Genomic DNA, 17,149 nt, shown 5'->3' on the forward strand with positions numbered 1-17,149 from the left:
CCTCTGCCTCAGTACCCACATCTAATCAGTCACCAAGCACTGTCTATTCTATCCCCTCAGGCCTTTTGCATCTGCTGCAGTCCGGTGCCTTAGATTGGCTCTCATCCCTTGCAGCTTACACGTCTACAGTGCTGTGTAATTAATCTCCTTGCCCTCTAATTCATCTTCCACATTATACCTAGATTTGTGGTTCTCACGGAGGGAGGGGCGTTTTTGCCTACCAGGGGACATCTGGCAAGGTCTGAAGACATTTTTGGTTGTCATAACAGGGGAAGGAGGAGGGTAGGGAGTTGGGGGCAGTAGAGTGGGAGCAGAGGAGGGATTGCTACTGGCATCCAGTAGTTAGAGGCCAGAGATGCTGCTAAACATCGTACAATGCATAAGACAGCCTCCCCCCACAACAAAGAATTTTCCAGCCCCAAATGTCAATAGTGCTGAGGTTGAGAAATCCTGCCCTAGAGTGATTATTCTAAAATAAAAACCTGCTAAAATCCTTGAAAAACACTATTTCTTTTAGGCAAAAGTTTTTGCACATTTTTTCTCAGTGCCCAGCCACGCAGCATATACTATTACTGCCTGAGTATGCTACATTCTTCCTGGCCCCTGTGACTCATCTGCTACACGCTTCCTCTGACTTTTTCAGGCTGGGCTGGGTGATTGTCCTCTGTGATCACCTTTAGAGGTGTGCGAATCATATTGACTTGTTACTTGCCTATCTTTCAAACTCTATAGTGGTCAGGAACTGAGTCTTTTTTTTTTTTTAATTTGAATCCTCAGCACCCAGTACAAGAGAATGGATCTAAACTCGACCAAGACCCTCTCACCTGATTCCACTTTGTGAACAGCCAGATTTGTTACTGAAACCAATGGGTTCATTGCTGCCTTCTTGACTTTCCATTTTCATTACCCTTCTCACCTGAAATGCTGCCCTTTCACGTCGCTGTCTTCATGTCACTCCAACCTGTTCTTTAAAGCTCAGCTCAATAAAATCACTATGATTTACTGAGCTCATGCCAGGCCTTTATTATCTTAGTTCGCCTTCAGCAAAATCCCCGTAAGGAAGGTATTATCCCTATTTAACAGGTGAAGAAAATAATACAAACAACCCTGAGGCGTTCATAGTGTGGCAGGCTGGATAACACACACGCACATAAACACCCACAATGCAGGCAGCTAGGTTGCGTCCCTCCCAATTTGAATCTCCAGTCTTCTTTGGTAGCTCTTCTCTCTCCTTCCAGAAGGCACTTTGGAGATCACTTAGGCTGCTGCTCAACTTTTATGAGGACACTGAGACTTGTTTAAGGCAACGCAGGTGGATAATGGGGAAAGCCAAACCTAACATCCAAGAGTATAGATCTGACGCTCATTTCCCCTACCACATACCACATCCAGCATGTCTTAGTCTAGATTGCAGTAACCCTCAAGTCGTCAGGAATGATCCAACAGAGTTAGTGATGTCAGCACAGGTGGAGCAGCCGCAGTCCACAGCGCCGTGAAGCTGCGGAATTCTGACCATGCATGGCCTGAACGAATTTTCATCCAAGGATTTTTCAGGGGAAAGTCATTGAAGTGTTTTAAGCGCTAGAGTGAGTGGAACGGATTTGGATTTTGAAAAGCTCATTGTGGAGAATTGGGAACTGGAGTGAATGCGGAGTGACAAATTAAGAAGTCTTTGTGGTACTTCAGGTGAGAGACAGTAGCGGCTTGGACAAAGTTGTGGGAACACAGAGAGGTGAACTGATTGCAGAGATATCTAGGAGGCAAAATGGTCAGGATTTGGCTCTAGATTGCCTACGGGGTATGAATCTTGGCTACAATGTTGCCTTAATCAAGATACTTAAGACTAAATTTGTTTCCTTATGAATAAAATAAGGATAATATCCACGTTGAGGGATTTGTAGTAAAAAATGAAAAGCGCTGGACACATATTAGGTATCAACGAATGTTACTACTCTTACACATAAGTTGTTGCTGTTGTTTTTCCCTTAAAGAGCTCTTTAAATACAGAATGAGTTGGATCTGAAGTAATTTCTCAAAGCTGGGGTTTTTATTCTTGTAAAGCTCGTGTGTCTAGTGCTGCACGAGCTCACCTCTTACTGGGTTGGGACAAGGAGCAGAGGTGTACACGGAGGACTAGGATACGTTTATGCATCGAAGTGCACAAAGAAGTGGTGGAGGGGACTTCAAAGTTGGGGGGGGTCAATCTATGGGCAAATCCTGACAATTTTACTTCGCGTGCTGCCTGACTTCTCCTCCCTCGATCGGTGTTTCTAGAAGACGCGGCAAGAAGAGCCGAGCGGGGGCGGGGGCGTGAGCAAGGCCGGATGGGGGCGGGGCGCGCCGGCGGGAGGCGCAGGGTCTTGGGCCTCCGCAGTGCCGCCGCGGGCACCGCGGCCCCCGCCCCCCTTTCCGGGGCCGCGGCTCATGACGTTGCGCGGAGGCGGGGCCGTCGCGGGGCGGGGCGGGAGGCGGTTCGTCGCCGAGCGCAGGCCGCGGCGGCCGCGGAGTAGCCGGGAGCCGCAGACAGCGCGGGCCTGCGTCCCAGCCGTGGTCGCCCTCCCCGCGCCCCTTCCTCAGCTCCGGGCGCGCGCACGCCGGGGCCCCGCGGGGCTGGCCGCCTAGCGAGCCGGCCGCCCGACCCGGAGCCGCGCGGCGACCCGGAGCCGCCCGGCCCCGGCGCACACGGAAGTGGTGAGTGTCACCGAGGGGAGGTGGAGGAGCCTGCGGCGCCGCGGTCCACGGGCGAGGGGCGCGGAGCCTGGCGCTGGCCGGAGGCGCAGCCGCCGCTCTCCAGCCGTCCTGGCGCTGTGCACCCCGGGCCGCTCGTCGAGCGCCGCGCGGGACCCCCGGGCCCGGTGGGGCTGGGGGCGTGTGGGTGCGGGCGGGAAAGGCGGGGGATTTCCAGCCGAGCGGAGCCGGCAAGCGGCGGGGAGGTCGCGGGGCTGGGGCGCCCGGCCGGGAGGAGAAAGGTTAAGCCTGGGCGCCCCCTCCCCCCGAGCGCACCGCAGGTTTTCATAAACAAGCCCGGAACGCGCTGACATCCTGTTTATGCCACCCCAAAATACGGGCGCGGGCTTAAGGTCTGACGTCCCTCGCTCGCTGCACCGAGAACTTGACCGCCAGCTCCTGGCCGGGGTTTGCGGGTCGGGGTGGGGGGGCGGTGGTGAGAAATATTATTTTTCTGGCCACAGGATGGAGGCTGAGGGTCTGAGCGTTTTCCTTCCTTGCCATCTCAGCGAGGGAAAGTTTCTGGGATTTGGAGCCGAGCGGTGGGCGTCCGTAAGCTGAGGAAACGCCCTCTCCCTTTTTAGGTTCTGTTAGGACCCTGGCCCCAGGTAGCCAGCGAGAAGTGCGAAAGACGACCCTGGGCGAGAGGACCAGGGAAGGGGAACAGTTAGAGCTGCCCAGGGAATTGTGAAGCCTACGGTAAAGGGATTGATGAACTGAAACTGGGGCTGGTCCCTGGCTCCCTGTGTAACTCCTCCGACCCCATCCGCGCGCGGTCGCCCACCTGGAGCATCAGATGGAGACGTCGCTTTAGCAGGACTAGCAAACACTCCTCTAAAGTCACTCCCCAAGGTTCCAGGGACGTAGGCTTCTTCAATGTGTATTTAGGAAGGAACTTCTCTAGATAAAAGGTACGATTAGGCCAGGTGTTTGTGTACACATTTTTTTGGAGGGTATATATACTTTATGATTTCCTGTGTGTTCCTGGCTGGGGAAGGGGACCTGGTCCTTCCTTCCACTCTTAATACGTGGCTGTGAGCTGCCTTCTGTCTCTGGTTGGATACATCACTATACATGTCATTAACTTCTTTTTTTCCCCTCAGAGTCATAAGGTTTTTCTCTCAGTGGCAGGGATTTATAGCGGTATAAATTGTCATTAATTCTTTTGGGGAGGAAAGCATTAAAAACCTTGGGTAGTTCAAAGATGAGCGTAATGCAGAGAAAATTATATGTGATCATGGAGTCTGGTTGTTGGCTAATTTTTTAGAAAAGATCTGAGTTACGTATGGGCATAATGCAAAATGGAAAAAGATTTTTTTTAACACGAACATTTTGTATTGATTACATCTTTGTCCTCCCTTTGCCAAACCCCATTTTGTATTCCATGTTCTGCTTTTGGTGACTCTGATGTTTTCCAAAACCAGGGAATCATTTTAATTGAAGGATCAATGTATTCGTTTGTACTTTGTGGTGAAGGTTAATGGAGACCACCAGGGTAGCAGACAGTTCTGGTACAGTATGTTTTGTAATGTGGAGAAAATGTCTATGTATAGATCCAGATCGCATTTGAAGATGTAAGGGCAATATACCTGCGTGATTGTGGACATTATGAATAGGAATAATCATAACCTCTTCTTTTATTCTGTATATCATATCAACTAAGCACTTTCACTGTGTCATATCTCAATTGCTCTAAATAGCTACAAAACTATTTTTTAAGTCCTAGAATTGCAGTGTGACACTCAATACGGCCAGTTTAAATAGTTTTCCCCATCCACAGTGAACTAATTATTTAATACCATTGGGAAATGATAATAGAGTGCATAAATTAGACATAGGTAAAAATAATTGAAACATTTTCCAAAATACAACTACATTTCATTTTGTCGTAACTTAGGCAATCTTAATGTTAATTTGGCTAATGCTATACTTTCAACTGAAGCAAGTATTGAGAACGTGTAGGTTTGTACCCACTTTTGCAGAGAGAACACTAAGGTATAACTGCATTGATAAGGCTTATTAGCAAAGACCAAGATCTGTGTTTTCTAACTCTCAGATTCTTTTGGTGTTTTTTTCCCCCTAAACACACATATCATTTTGTATATTTTTATTGTGTCCTAATGATATGATGATATGCTTTTAGAAGATTTATTGCCTGAGATGTGAATATTTATACAAAGAAATTTTTCTTGTTCATTTTCACATTTAAAAAAATTGTTTTAAGTGGATGGGGAATTGGTTAATTAACTGAATCTTGCTGAGCAAGCAGCATCTGATGCTCTGTGATTTATTGTGGCTCAATGGTATATGGAGCCTTGTAATAGAATACAGGTATTGAGGGAACTTGGCAGATTCTTTTAGACGGGTAGTTCTCAGTTGGGTGCGATTTTGCGCCCTGTAGACATTTTTGATCTTTACAACTTGGGGAAGGGGTCAGTGCTACTGGCTTCTAGCGGGTAGGAGCTAAGGATGCTGCTTAAACATCCCATAATGTAGTGGGAACCCTCCTCCCCTCCAGCTGACAAAGAATTATCTGGCTCAGAATTTCAATAGCGCCCAGGTTGAGAAATCCTGTTTTGGAATACTGGGTGAGGAACAGGAAGATGTGGGCTACTGTCATGGCAAATTGTTTCACTTCAGGCATCTATTTTCCTCATCTGTAAAATGGAGTTAAAGTATCTACCATGGCCACCACACAGAGTTGTTGGGGGGAATCTGGTAAATAATGCACACACAATACATGGAAACTTCGAAGTGCTACGCAAATTATATCTATTATGAGGGCATTATTTTTATAAGTGAATTGTTAGATATACTGCTATTTGGGGGAAAAGGCAGGGGGAATGATTTGATATTATGGAATTTTTTGTTAGTCATTTTTTGGAGTAAAGGATTTATTTAGCCTATGTAGTTTTCTTATTGTCAGATCATAAACTTTTTAGCTCTGTAATTTCTTTAAATATGAAGATTATTTTCCCATTACAACAAGAGGGAAAACTCGTATAGGAAAATCAGAAAATACAGGAAAGTAAGAAGTAGAGGAAAAACGTTATTTTTGTTCTCCCTTTCCCATTTAAGGACAATCACATTCTTCCCAATTTCTTTTCTCTAAGAATGGTTAAAATTGGGAGAAGAATGAATGATGGAAAAGGGGAGAGTAGCTAGTGACCAAGGAAGGTGCTTTTTTTTTTTTTTCTTTTTTAATAGTAACGGTGTAAAGGTAAATTACATTATAGGAGGCATTAGAGAAATTGGTTAACTGTTTTTATCCTTGTCGTGCTAACCTCCAAGCTGTGTTCTCATTTGGCTTGTAGTTTCCTCCCTGCTTCTTGCTCTCCCCTGTACTCAGCTAGGTGCGCCACTGTTGCTTCCTGTCTCACAAACCCTCTGCTAATATGGAATTTGAAACAGCTGCCATGTTGTGACTGGGTTTCAGGGGCAGGAAACTAATTCCTATGAGTATTCTTCCCCCTGAAGTGCACCAGCATTTTTGGCAGTTTAAGGCAACAAGAAAGCATAAAACATTAAGCTCATTTCCGTGATACCTTCACTTCTAAGGTTTTATGATCTGTGATTCTTTGCAGCTGGCCCTGAGCACACATTCTTCCTTGGTGCTGTGTTAGTAAATTGCCCAGTCTGGAGACAAGACCTGCTTTAGAAGCAAAAGGAAAATTTCTTTTACGTCTACTCTGGCCAAAAGACAGAGCTGTTATTTGTTGGGGTACATTTGTTCTGTGGTAACTCAATTTATTTAACAGTAATATTCACATAGCAGTAAATACTTGTTGAACTCTTGTAGTGAGTCTCAGAAAGTGAAGAAATATACAGGAAAAAATGGGCAAAAATCTCTGTCTTGACAGAGTTTAGAGTCTAGTTGAAGACCCTTGAGGTTCAGAGTGTCGTAGTTGCAGATTATATACATACAAATGAGCAAATCCTGCTTTGTGATTATGGAATGTTTCCTAGAAGCCTTCACGGAACTCCTTTGGAGTCTGAGGACTCTGGAGTAGCTTCCCTTTTTTGTTTTCTTTCTTTATAATGTTATGGATTAATTCATTGTTTGCATACACAAACATCTCTCTGGTACCTACGGAGTGCCTGGCAGGTGGATAGGACACAGTTTATATATGGAAATAAGCTTGCTATATGTAGGTGTAACACAGTGTGGGTAATGCTTAGTATAGTTTGGAATTAAGAACACTGGGACCCTGAAGAGAACTAAACCCTGCTTGGATCCCTTGTCAGGTGCCTTTCTGAAGAGACTTCATTTAAGTTGGACCTTGAGGAGTGTGTAGGAGTTCCTTGTTTCAGGATGGGAAGGAAGTCTAGGCAGAGGTACAGTATGAGCAAAGGCACAAATGTGGGCATGTACGTGGTGTCGGTGACAGACTTGGGAGCGGCCAATAGGCTAGAGCAAAGACTGCCTGGGAGGGAGTGGAAGGTGGTGAGGCTGGACATGCAGGTTGAGGCCAGACTGTGAAGACTGTGACTCTTTTCAGAAGTCTGTGGACAGTGTGAGGTCAGGGGCTGTGGCCTGTATTGAATGAGAAGCCATTCGAAGTTTCTGAGCTCAACAATAACATCAGCAGCAAATAGAGGAATTGAAGCACTGAAAGTTTGAAAGAGGATGAACTTCATCTGACCATTGTGCTACTCTTTTCCTTCTCCCATCACAGAAAATGCTCTTTATTTTAGTCACTGCTTATCATCCAGAAGACTGCTAGGAAACAGGAAAGGCTTAGAGCCAAAAGAGAAGTCGTGAAGTCCATATATATGCTTTCCTTATAGTGGAGTAAAACCTACTTTGATTTGCTTTGAATTTATAAAGGATTTTTTGACAGTTTCACTGGTTTTTAAGTCATTCAAAGATTAAATACAACAAATCTAAGAGATAGGAGTTGTTAACTAGATGAATACAGGAAGGCACATTCTTTTTTTTTTTTTTTTGAGACAGAGTCTCACTCTGTTGCCCCGGGTAGAATGCTTTGGCATCCTCATAGCTCACTGCAACCTCAAACTCCCTAGCTGAAGAGATCCTCCTGCCTCAGCCTCCTGAGTAGCTGGGACTATAGAAGCGTGCTGCTACAACTGGCTACTTTTTCTGTTTTTAGTAGAGATGGGGTCTCGCTCTTGCTCAGGCTGGTCTCCTGAACTGAGCTCAAGCGATCCTCCTCCCTCAGCCTCCCAGAGTGCTTGGATTACAGGTGTGACCAACCTCGCCTGGCCCCCCAGGGAGGCACTTTCTCAGAGGCCAGCAGTGTTAATTTTTATCTTAGAAGTGAATGAGTAGTTTCTACTGGTTGATAAAAAGCAGAACCGTAACTCAGAAGTGAAACAACCTGGGGCATTTAGTGGAGGGGCAGATGCAGTTGTAAGCGATTTGTCGATTTGTCGCTGTCGCTATCACAGTGTAGTTCGGTTATCAGTATTAGTAGTGATGACCAAGCCATTGAGAAGAGGTCAAGTTGTAGAGCATAATTGAAATGAAGTGAAAGTTCACTTCTCTAAAAGAAAAGGACAACTTCAAACACCTCATTTAGGGGGTGGGAGGTGTGCAAGGAGGGGATGGGACAGGATAAGAAGCTGCCCTCAGAGAATTTCTACAGGACCAATTCAGAGAAGAGATTTTCTTCAGAATGAAAAGCCAGTGAGGAATTTTTGCTTTAACTCTTCAGGGACAGTTACTTGAGTGATCTGCAAGAGAAGGCTGCCTCTGTGGAATTTAAAAAGAGGAGCTGTGGCTGTCTGCCTAGAAGATAATGATCACTTGAACCCAGCTGTTGGAGACTAAATCTGGTTAATTTATCACACCTGTATAGATAACAGATTTATTGTATTTAAGCCTTAATTTTTCCTTGGCTTCGATAGTCTGCTTTTGGAGGCTCTGGATCCTAGACGGTTTGGTGCAAGTTACGCCTGTTTCTTTATTCACAAGATGACAATAAAGATTGTTTTGGGATTGAATGACTACACCTAAAGATTCTGGAATGGTGCCAGGCACACAGTATGAGCTAAAAATGTGCTAGCTATTACATTAAAAAAAAAATTATTGGTAAATATACTGTGTGTTTTTAAAAAAAACTCAAATTATATTCAGAATATTTTAAGATCGTAGGGAAGGTGCCACCCAGCAGATGTAAAACAAAAAATAGATGTATTCTATATGAGAAAGGCTTTAATTAAAAATGAGTAAATCAGAAAAGCTTAGGTGCTTAAAGAAGGCAGTTTCTCAAATCTAGAAGGGTTTATTATGTAGACAGCACCAGAGGTGCTAGATAAATTAGGTTTTACTCTATTTTTAAGGAAAAAATGAGTAACAAAGGTGCTTTTATTAAACTGAAAATGCCATCCGAGGTATTTAAGTTGGTAGGAATGTATTCGACTTTCTGGGAAAGTCAGTGTAAAGATACGGTGTTGCCCTCACTGATTCAGTTTACTTAGCAAGTAGTGGGCTGTTGGCAGAGGCACCTGGCATACCTGTTTGTAAAATGCTGTCTTCAGAGTTGTGTGGAAATTAAAAATCTTGTAAGTCAAATAATAATCCAGGGAATTTTGCTGTTGAGGAATTACAAGAGTTTAAAGGGACCCCTCAAATATATATTTAGTTTCCACTGAATGCTGTTTTCAGGTTTCTATTTCTATATGCATATTTAGCTTTCCTAAAGCAAGATTTACCCCAAATGTAAAATTGTACAAACAGTTGGCCCTTCCTCCTAATCATAGATGTATATTTTTTAATATTTTGAATGTATTTCCTTCTTGGTGTTAACATGTTGGACAGGTTTCTTGGGCTTGGACATTATTCATACTCTGAGGAACAGTAGTTGCCACGTGGTTGGAAGAGAGCTCTTGACAGCATTCTTAACCCATGTGCTTTGACAGCAAAAGAGTTAGCTGTACCTTTCTTTGTCTTCCCATGCTAGTATGAGGAAGACAGTAAAACTCCCTAATTTGATTTGTGGAGGGACAGTGGGTAGGGAAGTGCACCTCAACTGTTGAAAAGGTTGACCTGTAAGTATTCAAAAAGTAAATTTAGGTCTGTTATTTTCAGGTACATTGGGTAACTCAGATCAGTCTGAATATATAAAGTAGAAATAGATAAGAACGATTTGTAATTACTGCAACTCCTGTTTGTTTTTAGTGTTTTAAATGGCTTAAGGGTATTAGAACTGACAACAGTTCATTCAATTAAGCACAATTAGATTTGTAGGCTTCTTGCTTGCACAGTTAATTTGCTCAGACTGTAGCAAGGCTATAATTTATAGCAATTTTTTTCAATTAGCAGGATTTAAAATAATGTTTTATGTTATAGTAAGAGAAAAGACAAAAGGAGAAAAAAAAAAACAGGAAAAAAAATCTACCAAATGTATATCCTTCCAGAGAAAAATCTTGTTATTAAACTAGTTTGGTGGATCACACGCAGACATATGCAATTTATATTATAAAGAGGCGCAGTGGATCTTTTGCCAAATACACCTGCAAACCTATTTTAGCATTAATTCACAATACAGACTAAAAAATGCTTAATGCCTAAATTTAATATTCTAACTGATTTTGTTCGGTTAAAGCCATTCTGTAAAACTTCAGACAGGTCCACCAATCACTGTATATCTTATTGGGAAAATCATTTGATGTATGGTGGTGACTCCAGAAAAGCTCATCTTTTTACTTGTTTAGAATAACCGTTCACTCAGGTTGGTTAGAAATAGGACGAGGTCAGAGGAAGTCAGATTGGCCTGAACATAAACGGAAAGCCTGCTTGATGGAGATTTAGGAAGTAGGCCACTTGTGATGCACAAGCTGTTTTAGATCAAAATGCTCTCAGGTTTTCGTATTTATTCCTTTATTCAACAACTATCTGTAGATCACAAGTATGTGAGGACAAGACAGGCTTGGCTTCTGCCCTCAGTTTCCTTCCTAGTAGAAAAGACAACTGTTCAGCAACTGTATTACTATTTGTTACAATTACGCCAAATACCAGGAGAGATGTCTAGTTTGCCATGAGGCAGAGGAGGGGGGCAGTAAGAAAAGGGGCTCTCTGCAATACATCTTTGTACTTTGAAATCTGTAAGCTACTGTAAGAGAGTGAGGAGGTTTTCCAGTCAGACGGAACAGCTTGTGCAAAGGACCTAAGGTAGGATCAACACCTTGCAGCTGGTGCAGAGAGGACAGAGATGCAAGCTGATGAGGTAGGCAGGAACCTGATCAAGCAAGGCCTTATCATAAGGTGGGAGGGGAAGTTGAGGCTTTTAAACAGGGTGGTGACATGATGGGATTTGGGTCCTATAAAAAAAAAGAAGGACCCTACCCTCCCTCAGTCACTGCTCCCGCCCGACTCCCCCAGCTCCTCTCCCCTCTTCCCCCCTCTGCTGCCAAGTGCCTTGACAATCTTCGCTTCCTCCCACCCACTCATTCTTTAACCCTTTGCAAACTGGATTCCACTGCTTCCTTGAGGTCACTGGTGACCTTCTTGCTGTCACATTTTAACACCTTTTTTCTGCCGTTGTTATCTAAAACATTTCATGCTGCTGAAAACCCCCTTCCTGGCCGAACCCCCTGCTGTCTGGCTTCTGAGACACAGTAATTCCTTCTCCCTTTCTGTGTCTTTTTTTTTTTTTTTTTGAGACAAAATTGCACTGTGTAGCGTCCCCCTCCCCATCATAGCTCACTGTAATCTCAAACCTCCTCCTCCCTCAGCCTCCTGAATAGGTGGGACCACAGGAGCACACCACCATGCCTTGCTAATATATTTTTAGTAGAGACAGGGTTTCCCTCTTGCTCAGGCTGATCTCGGGAGCTCAAGCAACCCTCCTGCCTTGGCCTCCCACAGTGCTAGGATTGCAGGTGGGAGTCACCTTGCCAGGCCCCTTTCCATGTCTTTGTTCTCTTTTTGGTGTCTTCTCTTTCTGTCACCTCTCCCCTTCCCCCGTGAAGACTTTCCTGAAAGTTCTGTGAATGGCATATCTCATTTGTGCAGATGACCCTCTTTTGCCTGAGCTCCAGTTGTCCCTTTTATTTATGTTCCTTTCTCTCTGTTGCCTACCTCCCCAAATACTGGCAGAGCAATTTCGGGCACTATTTAAGGTACTGGGGGCACTGGGAAATAGGAGGGGGAAGGCCTCTGCCCTTAAGAGCCAACATTCTAAGATAGAAGATAATTTCAGGTGGTGATAAGTGCAATGGAGAAAATTAGCAATGTATGCATAGAGAATGCTTAGGTGAGTGGGTGTGGGGCAGCCTGCCTGAGGAGGTGACATTTGAGCTCAGCCCTGAAAGATGAGCACTGAGTAGGATCCAGGCTGTGCGATGACCTGGAGGAAGAATACAGTAGGCGGAAGATGTAGCCAGTGCTGACACTCCAGGGTGGGATGATCTTTCCATTTCATGCTGAGCCCCCTTATCTGGGTGTCTTGTTGACACCACCCATTTAACTGCTCCAAAATTGATGTCATCTCTCTTTCTGACCCCTCATCATACTACCGGATGATTTATTTCTCTGTTTCTCTTAATATGATTTCTGTCCACCACCCTCAAAACCTTAGACCGGCATTCTGAAAACTTTCTGTGAAGGGAAAGACAGTAAATATTTTCAGCTTTGAGGGCTGTTACAGTCTCTGTCACAACTACTGAATATTAAAGCAGACATAGACAATATGTAAACTAATGGGTGTGGCTGTGTTCCAATAAAACTTGATGGACACTGAAATTTGTATTGCCACTTGTCACACAATATTGTTCTTTTCCCTCAACCATTTAAAAATGTAAAAATTTGTTGGCGTATTGGCTGTACAAAGCAGGCAGCAGGCCAGGTTTGTCCTGCAGGCTTAGTTTGCTGACCCTGCCTTAGACTCATCCTGATCTTTCCCTTTGCTTCCATCTCACATATGGCACTTCTCCAGGCCCCCTCAGTGCTCCCTCCCGGTGTTTTTGCACCTTTGCTTTCTCATGGTTCCCACTTCCTTCTGGCTTGCTTTCCTGGGTGATTGCAGTAAGCTCCAATCTAGTCTCCCTTCCCCCAGCCTCTCCCCTGTCCTGCACCGATGTTGAGTAGTCTGACTGAATTCTGTGACCTTGACCCAGGTCATAGAATTCTCTGATCACAAGCCTTTAGAAGCCCCCTATTGCCTATAGAAAACAGTCCAAACTCCACCTCACTCCGGTAGTAAAGGTTCCTTGTGGTAAGACCTCACCTTACCTTTCCTTTTACGCTTTGATTATTCATTATTTTGCATTCAAGTCTCAAATGTTTCCATGGTTTTCTGCATTCTTACTTTTTTAATGCACTTTGCCTATGCTATCTGTCAAAATTCTACAACTTTCAAGGGCCCTTCAGATGTCCTTGATCTCTTCCTCTGCCCCTCCCCACCCCAACAGGAGACATGTATGCATGTGTTCCCTTGGTGGCGTGTGGTCCTCTCTTCTGGGACATCGTGTTCTGCCCTGCACTTCAGTTCTTTTGTAGACTTACCTCCACTGTGCAGTCACAAGGTCCTTGAGGATAAGAGCTTTGTCTGTCATTGTAATACCCCTTTCACAGGCAGCATTCTGGTGTTTATTGAATAAATGCTAAATCCTTTGTAGGACTGTACAAATTTTACCAAGTGTACAAGAGGTTCAGGGTGGGAACATTTTACTGAAGGGAGTTGGGTCAAATTTAATTCTGATTCTTGTATAAAGTGGTACAGTTCTGTGAAAGATTACCGAGTATTTTGGAAGTCTTTGGTTCTGCCAGTGGCTTAAAGCAGTAAGTTCAGACAAGTTATCAGTATCCCTCCTCAGCAACTGATGTTTCCTTTTATAAAAAGAAAGAAAAGCATGCTCTGTAACTCATTGTGTTTCCTTGCCAGAAAACTCAAGGCTAAATCCTTTGCTAGTTTCTGGTTGCTATCCAATTTTATTAAAATAATCTCTCTACCTCAGTCTCCCCACCAGATTACTTGTCACATGTGGTAAGTCCTTCTTTTAATTAATGGTCCTTTTTTATGCCTTTTATATCTATATAGGTAGCTTCAACTCTCTCTCTCTTTTTGGTAATAGAAATATGAATAGTTGCCCCTTGGTTTCCCCAACCTGTGTTGACAACAAGATGGTAAAAGAGGTAATTATACTGGATAAAACAGGCTTTGAGGCAATATGGGATTCATGATGTGGGTTTGGTAGAGAATGAGAAAAGTGCCTTGTAAGTGTCTTGTATTCTGTAGGTTAATGTGAGCTTGGGGTAGCTCATGTCTCCATGTCTCCCAGGTCTTTGATATGTGTGGCACGTCTTCCAAATGGGGAGAGAGGAAGCATGGGGATGAGACTAATGATTAGTAAGCTTTTACTGTGCGTCAGCTGTTGGGTTATGTGCTTTGCATTTGATATTTAATTTAATCTTTGTAATAGCCAGAGAGTTGGATCTTAATGGCATCATTTTCCAGATTAACAAAGCTAATAAATGGCAGAGCTGGAATTCAAATCTGAGACTCTTTGGCATTAAAAACCTACTTTTCTACCCTTTAAAAAAGCTTTTTTTTGGCTGACATTGGCATTTAAAGTAAGAACCTAGGAAACTTGTTCCTATCCTATTTTCTAACCTAATGTTTTTGAAGCAGTCTCAGGTCCTTGAAGAAGTGCCTCAGTGCATCTATACAATATAGTATTTGGTATTGTTAGCTGCAAAGTAATAAAGAAGACTTGAAGGAATTTTTTAAAAAAAGTTTTTGGGTAGGGCAATTGTGTTAATTTACCTGTCCTAAAGAAAGTTTAGTATTTTCTTGTGAAATATTTAGCTTAAAAATTGCATTGATGTTTTTGACATTTTAAGTCAAACTAGATTTACTGTTGCTTTATATTTCCTGGTTATTATATAACATGTGCCGTGTTTACCTGCTTGGGTCTGAGTATACCAGATGTGGTGTTGTGAAAAGCATGCTGGACTTGGAACCAGGAAGAGCTGGATCTGAGGCCGTCTTCCGCCACTTACTACCTCTGCAACTTTGGGATCATAATTGAGCCTCAGTTTTTCTCAGCTGTAAAATGGACTTAATAGTGCCTGTCACAAATGAGAGTTTGTGAAGGTTAAATGAGGTAAAACCTGTGAAATAGCTTCAGACCGTACCTGGGACCCAGCAGCATTTAATAAAAGTTTGTTACCCACCGTCACTCCAAATACTGAATGTTGCCAGAAAATCTGTAAATGATTACATAATGTTTACACTTCTATAAGTGGGAACTGTATAGGTAGATATTATTCAAATTGTGAATTTCTGATGTAGGAAACCCCCTTATGCAAATGGTTGGCTTCCCATTACAAAAACAGCGGTAATAAGAGTGGTTCAGACTCCCGCATCTAGAACCAGAGCCAGTGAGTTTGAATCATGGCCTCTTTTACTAGCTAAGTGATCCTGGGCAAGTTATTCAACCTTTTTGTGCCTCAGTTTCCTCATCTGTAAAAGGATAATAATGAGGACAATAGTGGCACCTTCCTTATGGGATTGTAAGGATTAAATGAGAATGTGTGTTTATGTGTGTATGCATCTGTGTGTACATGTACCAATACCCTGTACGGGTTTGCCACTAATTATTCCTCCTCCCTTCCCCTCCCTATGTAGACAGCCCAAAAGTCATTTGGAAGTTCCCTCGAATCCCACCTCATGTCTTCTCTTATTGGGAGACTCCTCTTTATATGTTTACCTGCCTTTTCCGTCTGTCCTTGGTCTCTTAGTTGTTTCATTTTAATTCAGGCGTTCCTTTTCTCATGTGTCATACATTTTCATCAGTCCCTCCCTTATACATTTCTTGCTTAGATATTTTGAAAAAAATCTCGTTTTATGTGGAAACTGAACATTTTCTAACAATAACTGATAAACCCAGCTATGTGTTAAGGATACTCTTATATCAAGGAAGTTGAAAGCCATATAGTCTCAAACAAATGAAAAAATATGTAAAATGCCTTATTTATTGAATGTTTACTCTGTGCCAGACATTCAGATCAGTAAACTGAGGCTTAAGAATGGTTGAATAACATGTTTAAAGACACCCAGCTTTTAAGTGGGGGAAGCTGGATTTGATCAGAGTCAGGCCTACCTGGCCCTTGGTCTCAACATCTCTGAGCTCTGTTGCCTTAAAGCCTCCAGGCACCACTTTGGGACTCTATGTGCACCTCTTATTAACCTCACTCTGCTTTTCCTCATGTTCCAGCTTTTGAGATGACAAAATCACTCACGTTCTTTTTGGCTGCAGTAATATTTTCTGCTCTTTTGGTAGGGCACATGTATAGTGTTTCAGATACTTTATGTGTTACATTGGTCTTTTATATGTTGGCTTGGAAACCTAACCACATTTACAGCAGTGTGTCAGGGGGGAAATGTGTGCCAACTTTCAAACAACCAACTGGGAATGAATTTGTAAAAAGGCAGAACTGTGTATAAGCAAAAGACTGCTAGTGTATTTTGTTTGAATGTGTTACCTGCATTGGTATGCTTTAAAGGGTTATGTATCATTCCCAAAGCAGGCACATTCTGGAATGTGTGCACATCATTGCACTTACTTGCTTAACTGTCTGTCCTCATCCATCTGTTGCTGACGTTTTTATAGTGAACCACTGCCATTGTGTTTGGCACATAGTAGGAACCCTGTGAGGAGACCTATTTGATCCTCTTTAAAAATCAATGATTCTTTATACTTTTCTGTATGGTTGATACATTTCAATAAAAGAAATCAATGGAGTGAGGATCAGGCAACATCAAAAGAGGAATATTGCCACACAATTGCCAATCAGATAAAATACTGCTTATGCTAGGTCGAATTGAGACACTGAAGGGTGTTTGGGAGCCAGACACTTATGAGAATACATATTGCTTTGACTATTGGAGACAGGAAAGCAGTCAAACGAGTTTTTTCTTGGCTTGTAGTCTTGTTTACTTTTCTCAGGTTAGAACTGATAGCTCTAATGATTTTAAGAAGTCATGGAGACAGGTCTGCTATGAACCTGAATATTTGGTTCTGAGTTTATAGATTTTGTCTAATAAGTACTGTTTAAGGCTTATTAGCAAACAGTTATGAAATCTTGTAATAATTTTAACAGTTGGTTCCCAATTTTACAATGAGAAAAAGGAATCAGCACTTATGTGACTTGCCCTAGACTTCTGTTGGCCACTACTTTAGTGGTTTTCTTTGTATAACACCATGTTGGATTTGCGATTGAGTGATAAAATAATATAGAAGGTAGTTGCATATAGAATTTAGGAAGCTACTCATCTGTTCAAATAGTTCTGAGGCTGAGATATATATGGGTAGGAGATTTAGAAGTTATTTAAGAAAAGTTAGGATAATTTAGGATCTACCCATTACCTTGAATATTATGAAGGACAGTGTCTCATGGGAGCAGAGAGATCAGGATCCTTGTGTGAGGTGTCCTGGGTGCCCAGTCTGAGGGCTG

At 42.9% G+C, this 17,149-nt stretch overlaps 1 protein-coding gene across 1 annotated transcript in view; it reads left to right on the top strand.

The window, feature by feature from the left end:
• Nucleotides 1-2,475: 2,475 nt before the first annotated feature.
• Nucleotides 2,476-17,149, top strand: part of JAK1 (Janus kinase 1) — a 120,689-nt gene continuing 106,015 nt past the window's right edge. Inside the window, exon 1 of the mRNA XM_012639450.1 lies at nt 2,476-2,691. The gene's annotated coding sequence lies outside the window, so the exon portion shown is untranslated. The remainder of the gene's footprint in view (nt 2,692-17,149) is intronic.

Source organism: Propithecus coquereli, unplaced genomic scaffold (assembly GCF_000956105.1).
Source record: "Propithecus coquereli isolate 6110/MARCELLA unplaced genomic scaffold, Pcoq_1.0 Scaffold14, whole genome shotgun sequence".
Taxonomy (NCBI): Eukaryota; Metazoa; Chordata; class Mammalia; order Primates; family Indriidae; genus Propithecus; species Propithecus coquereli.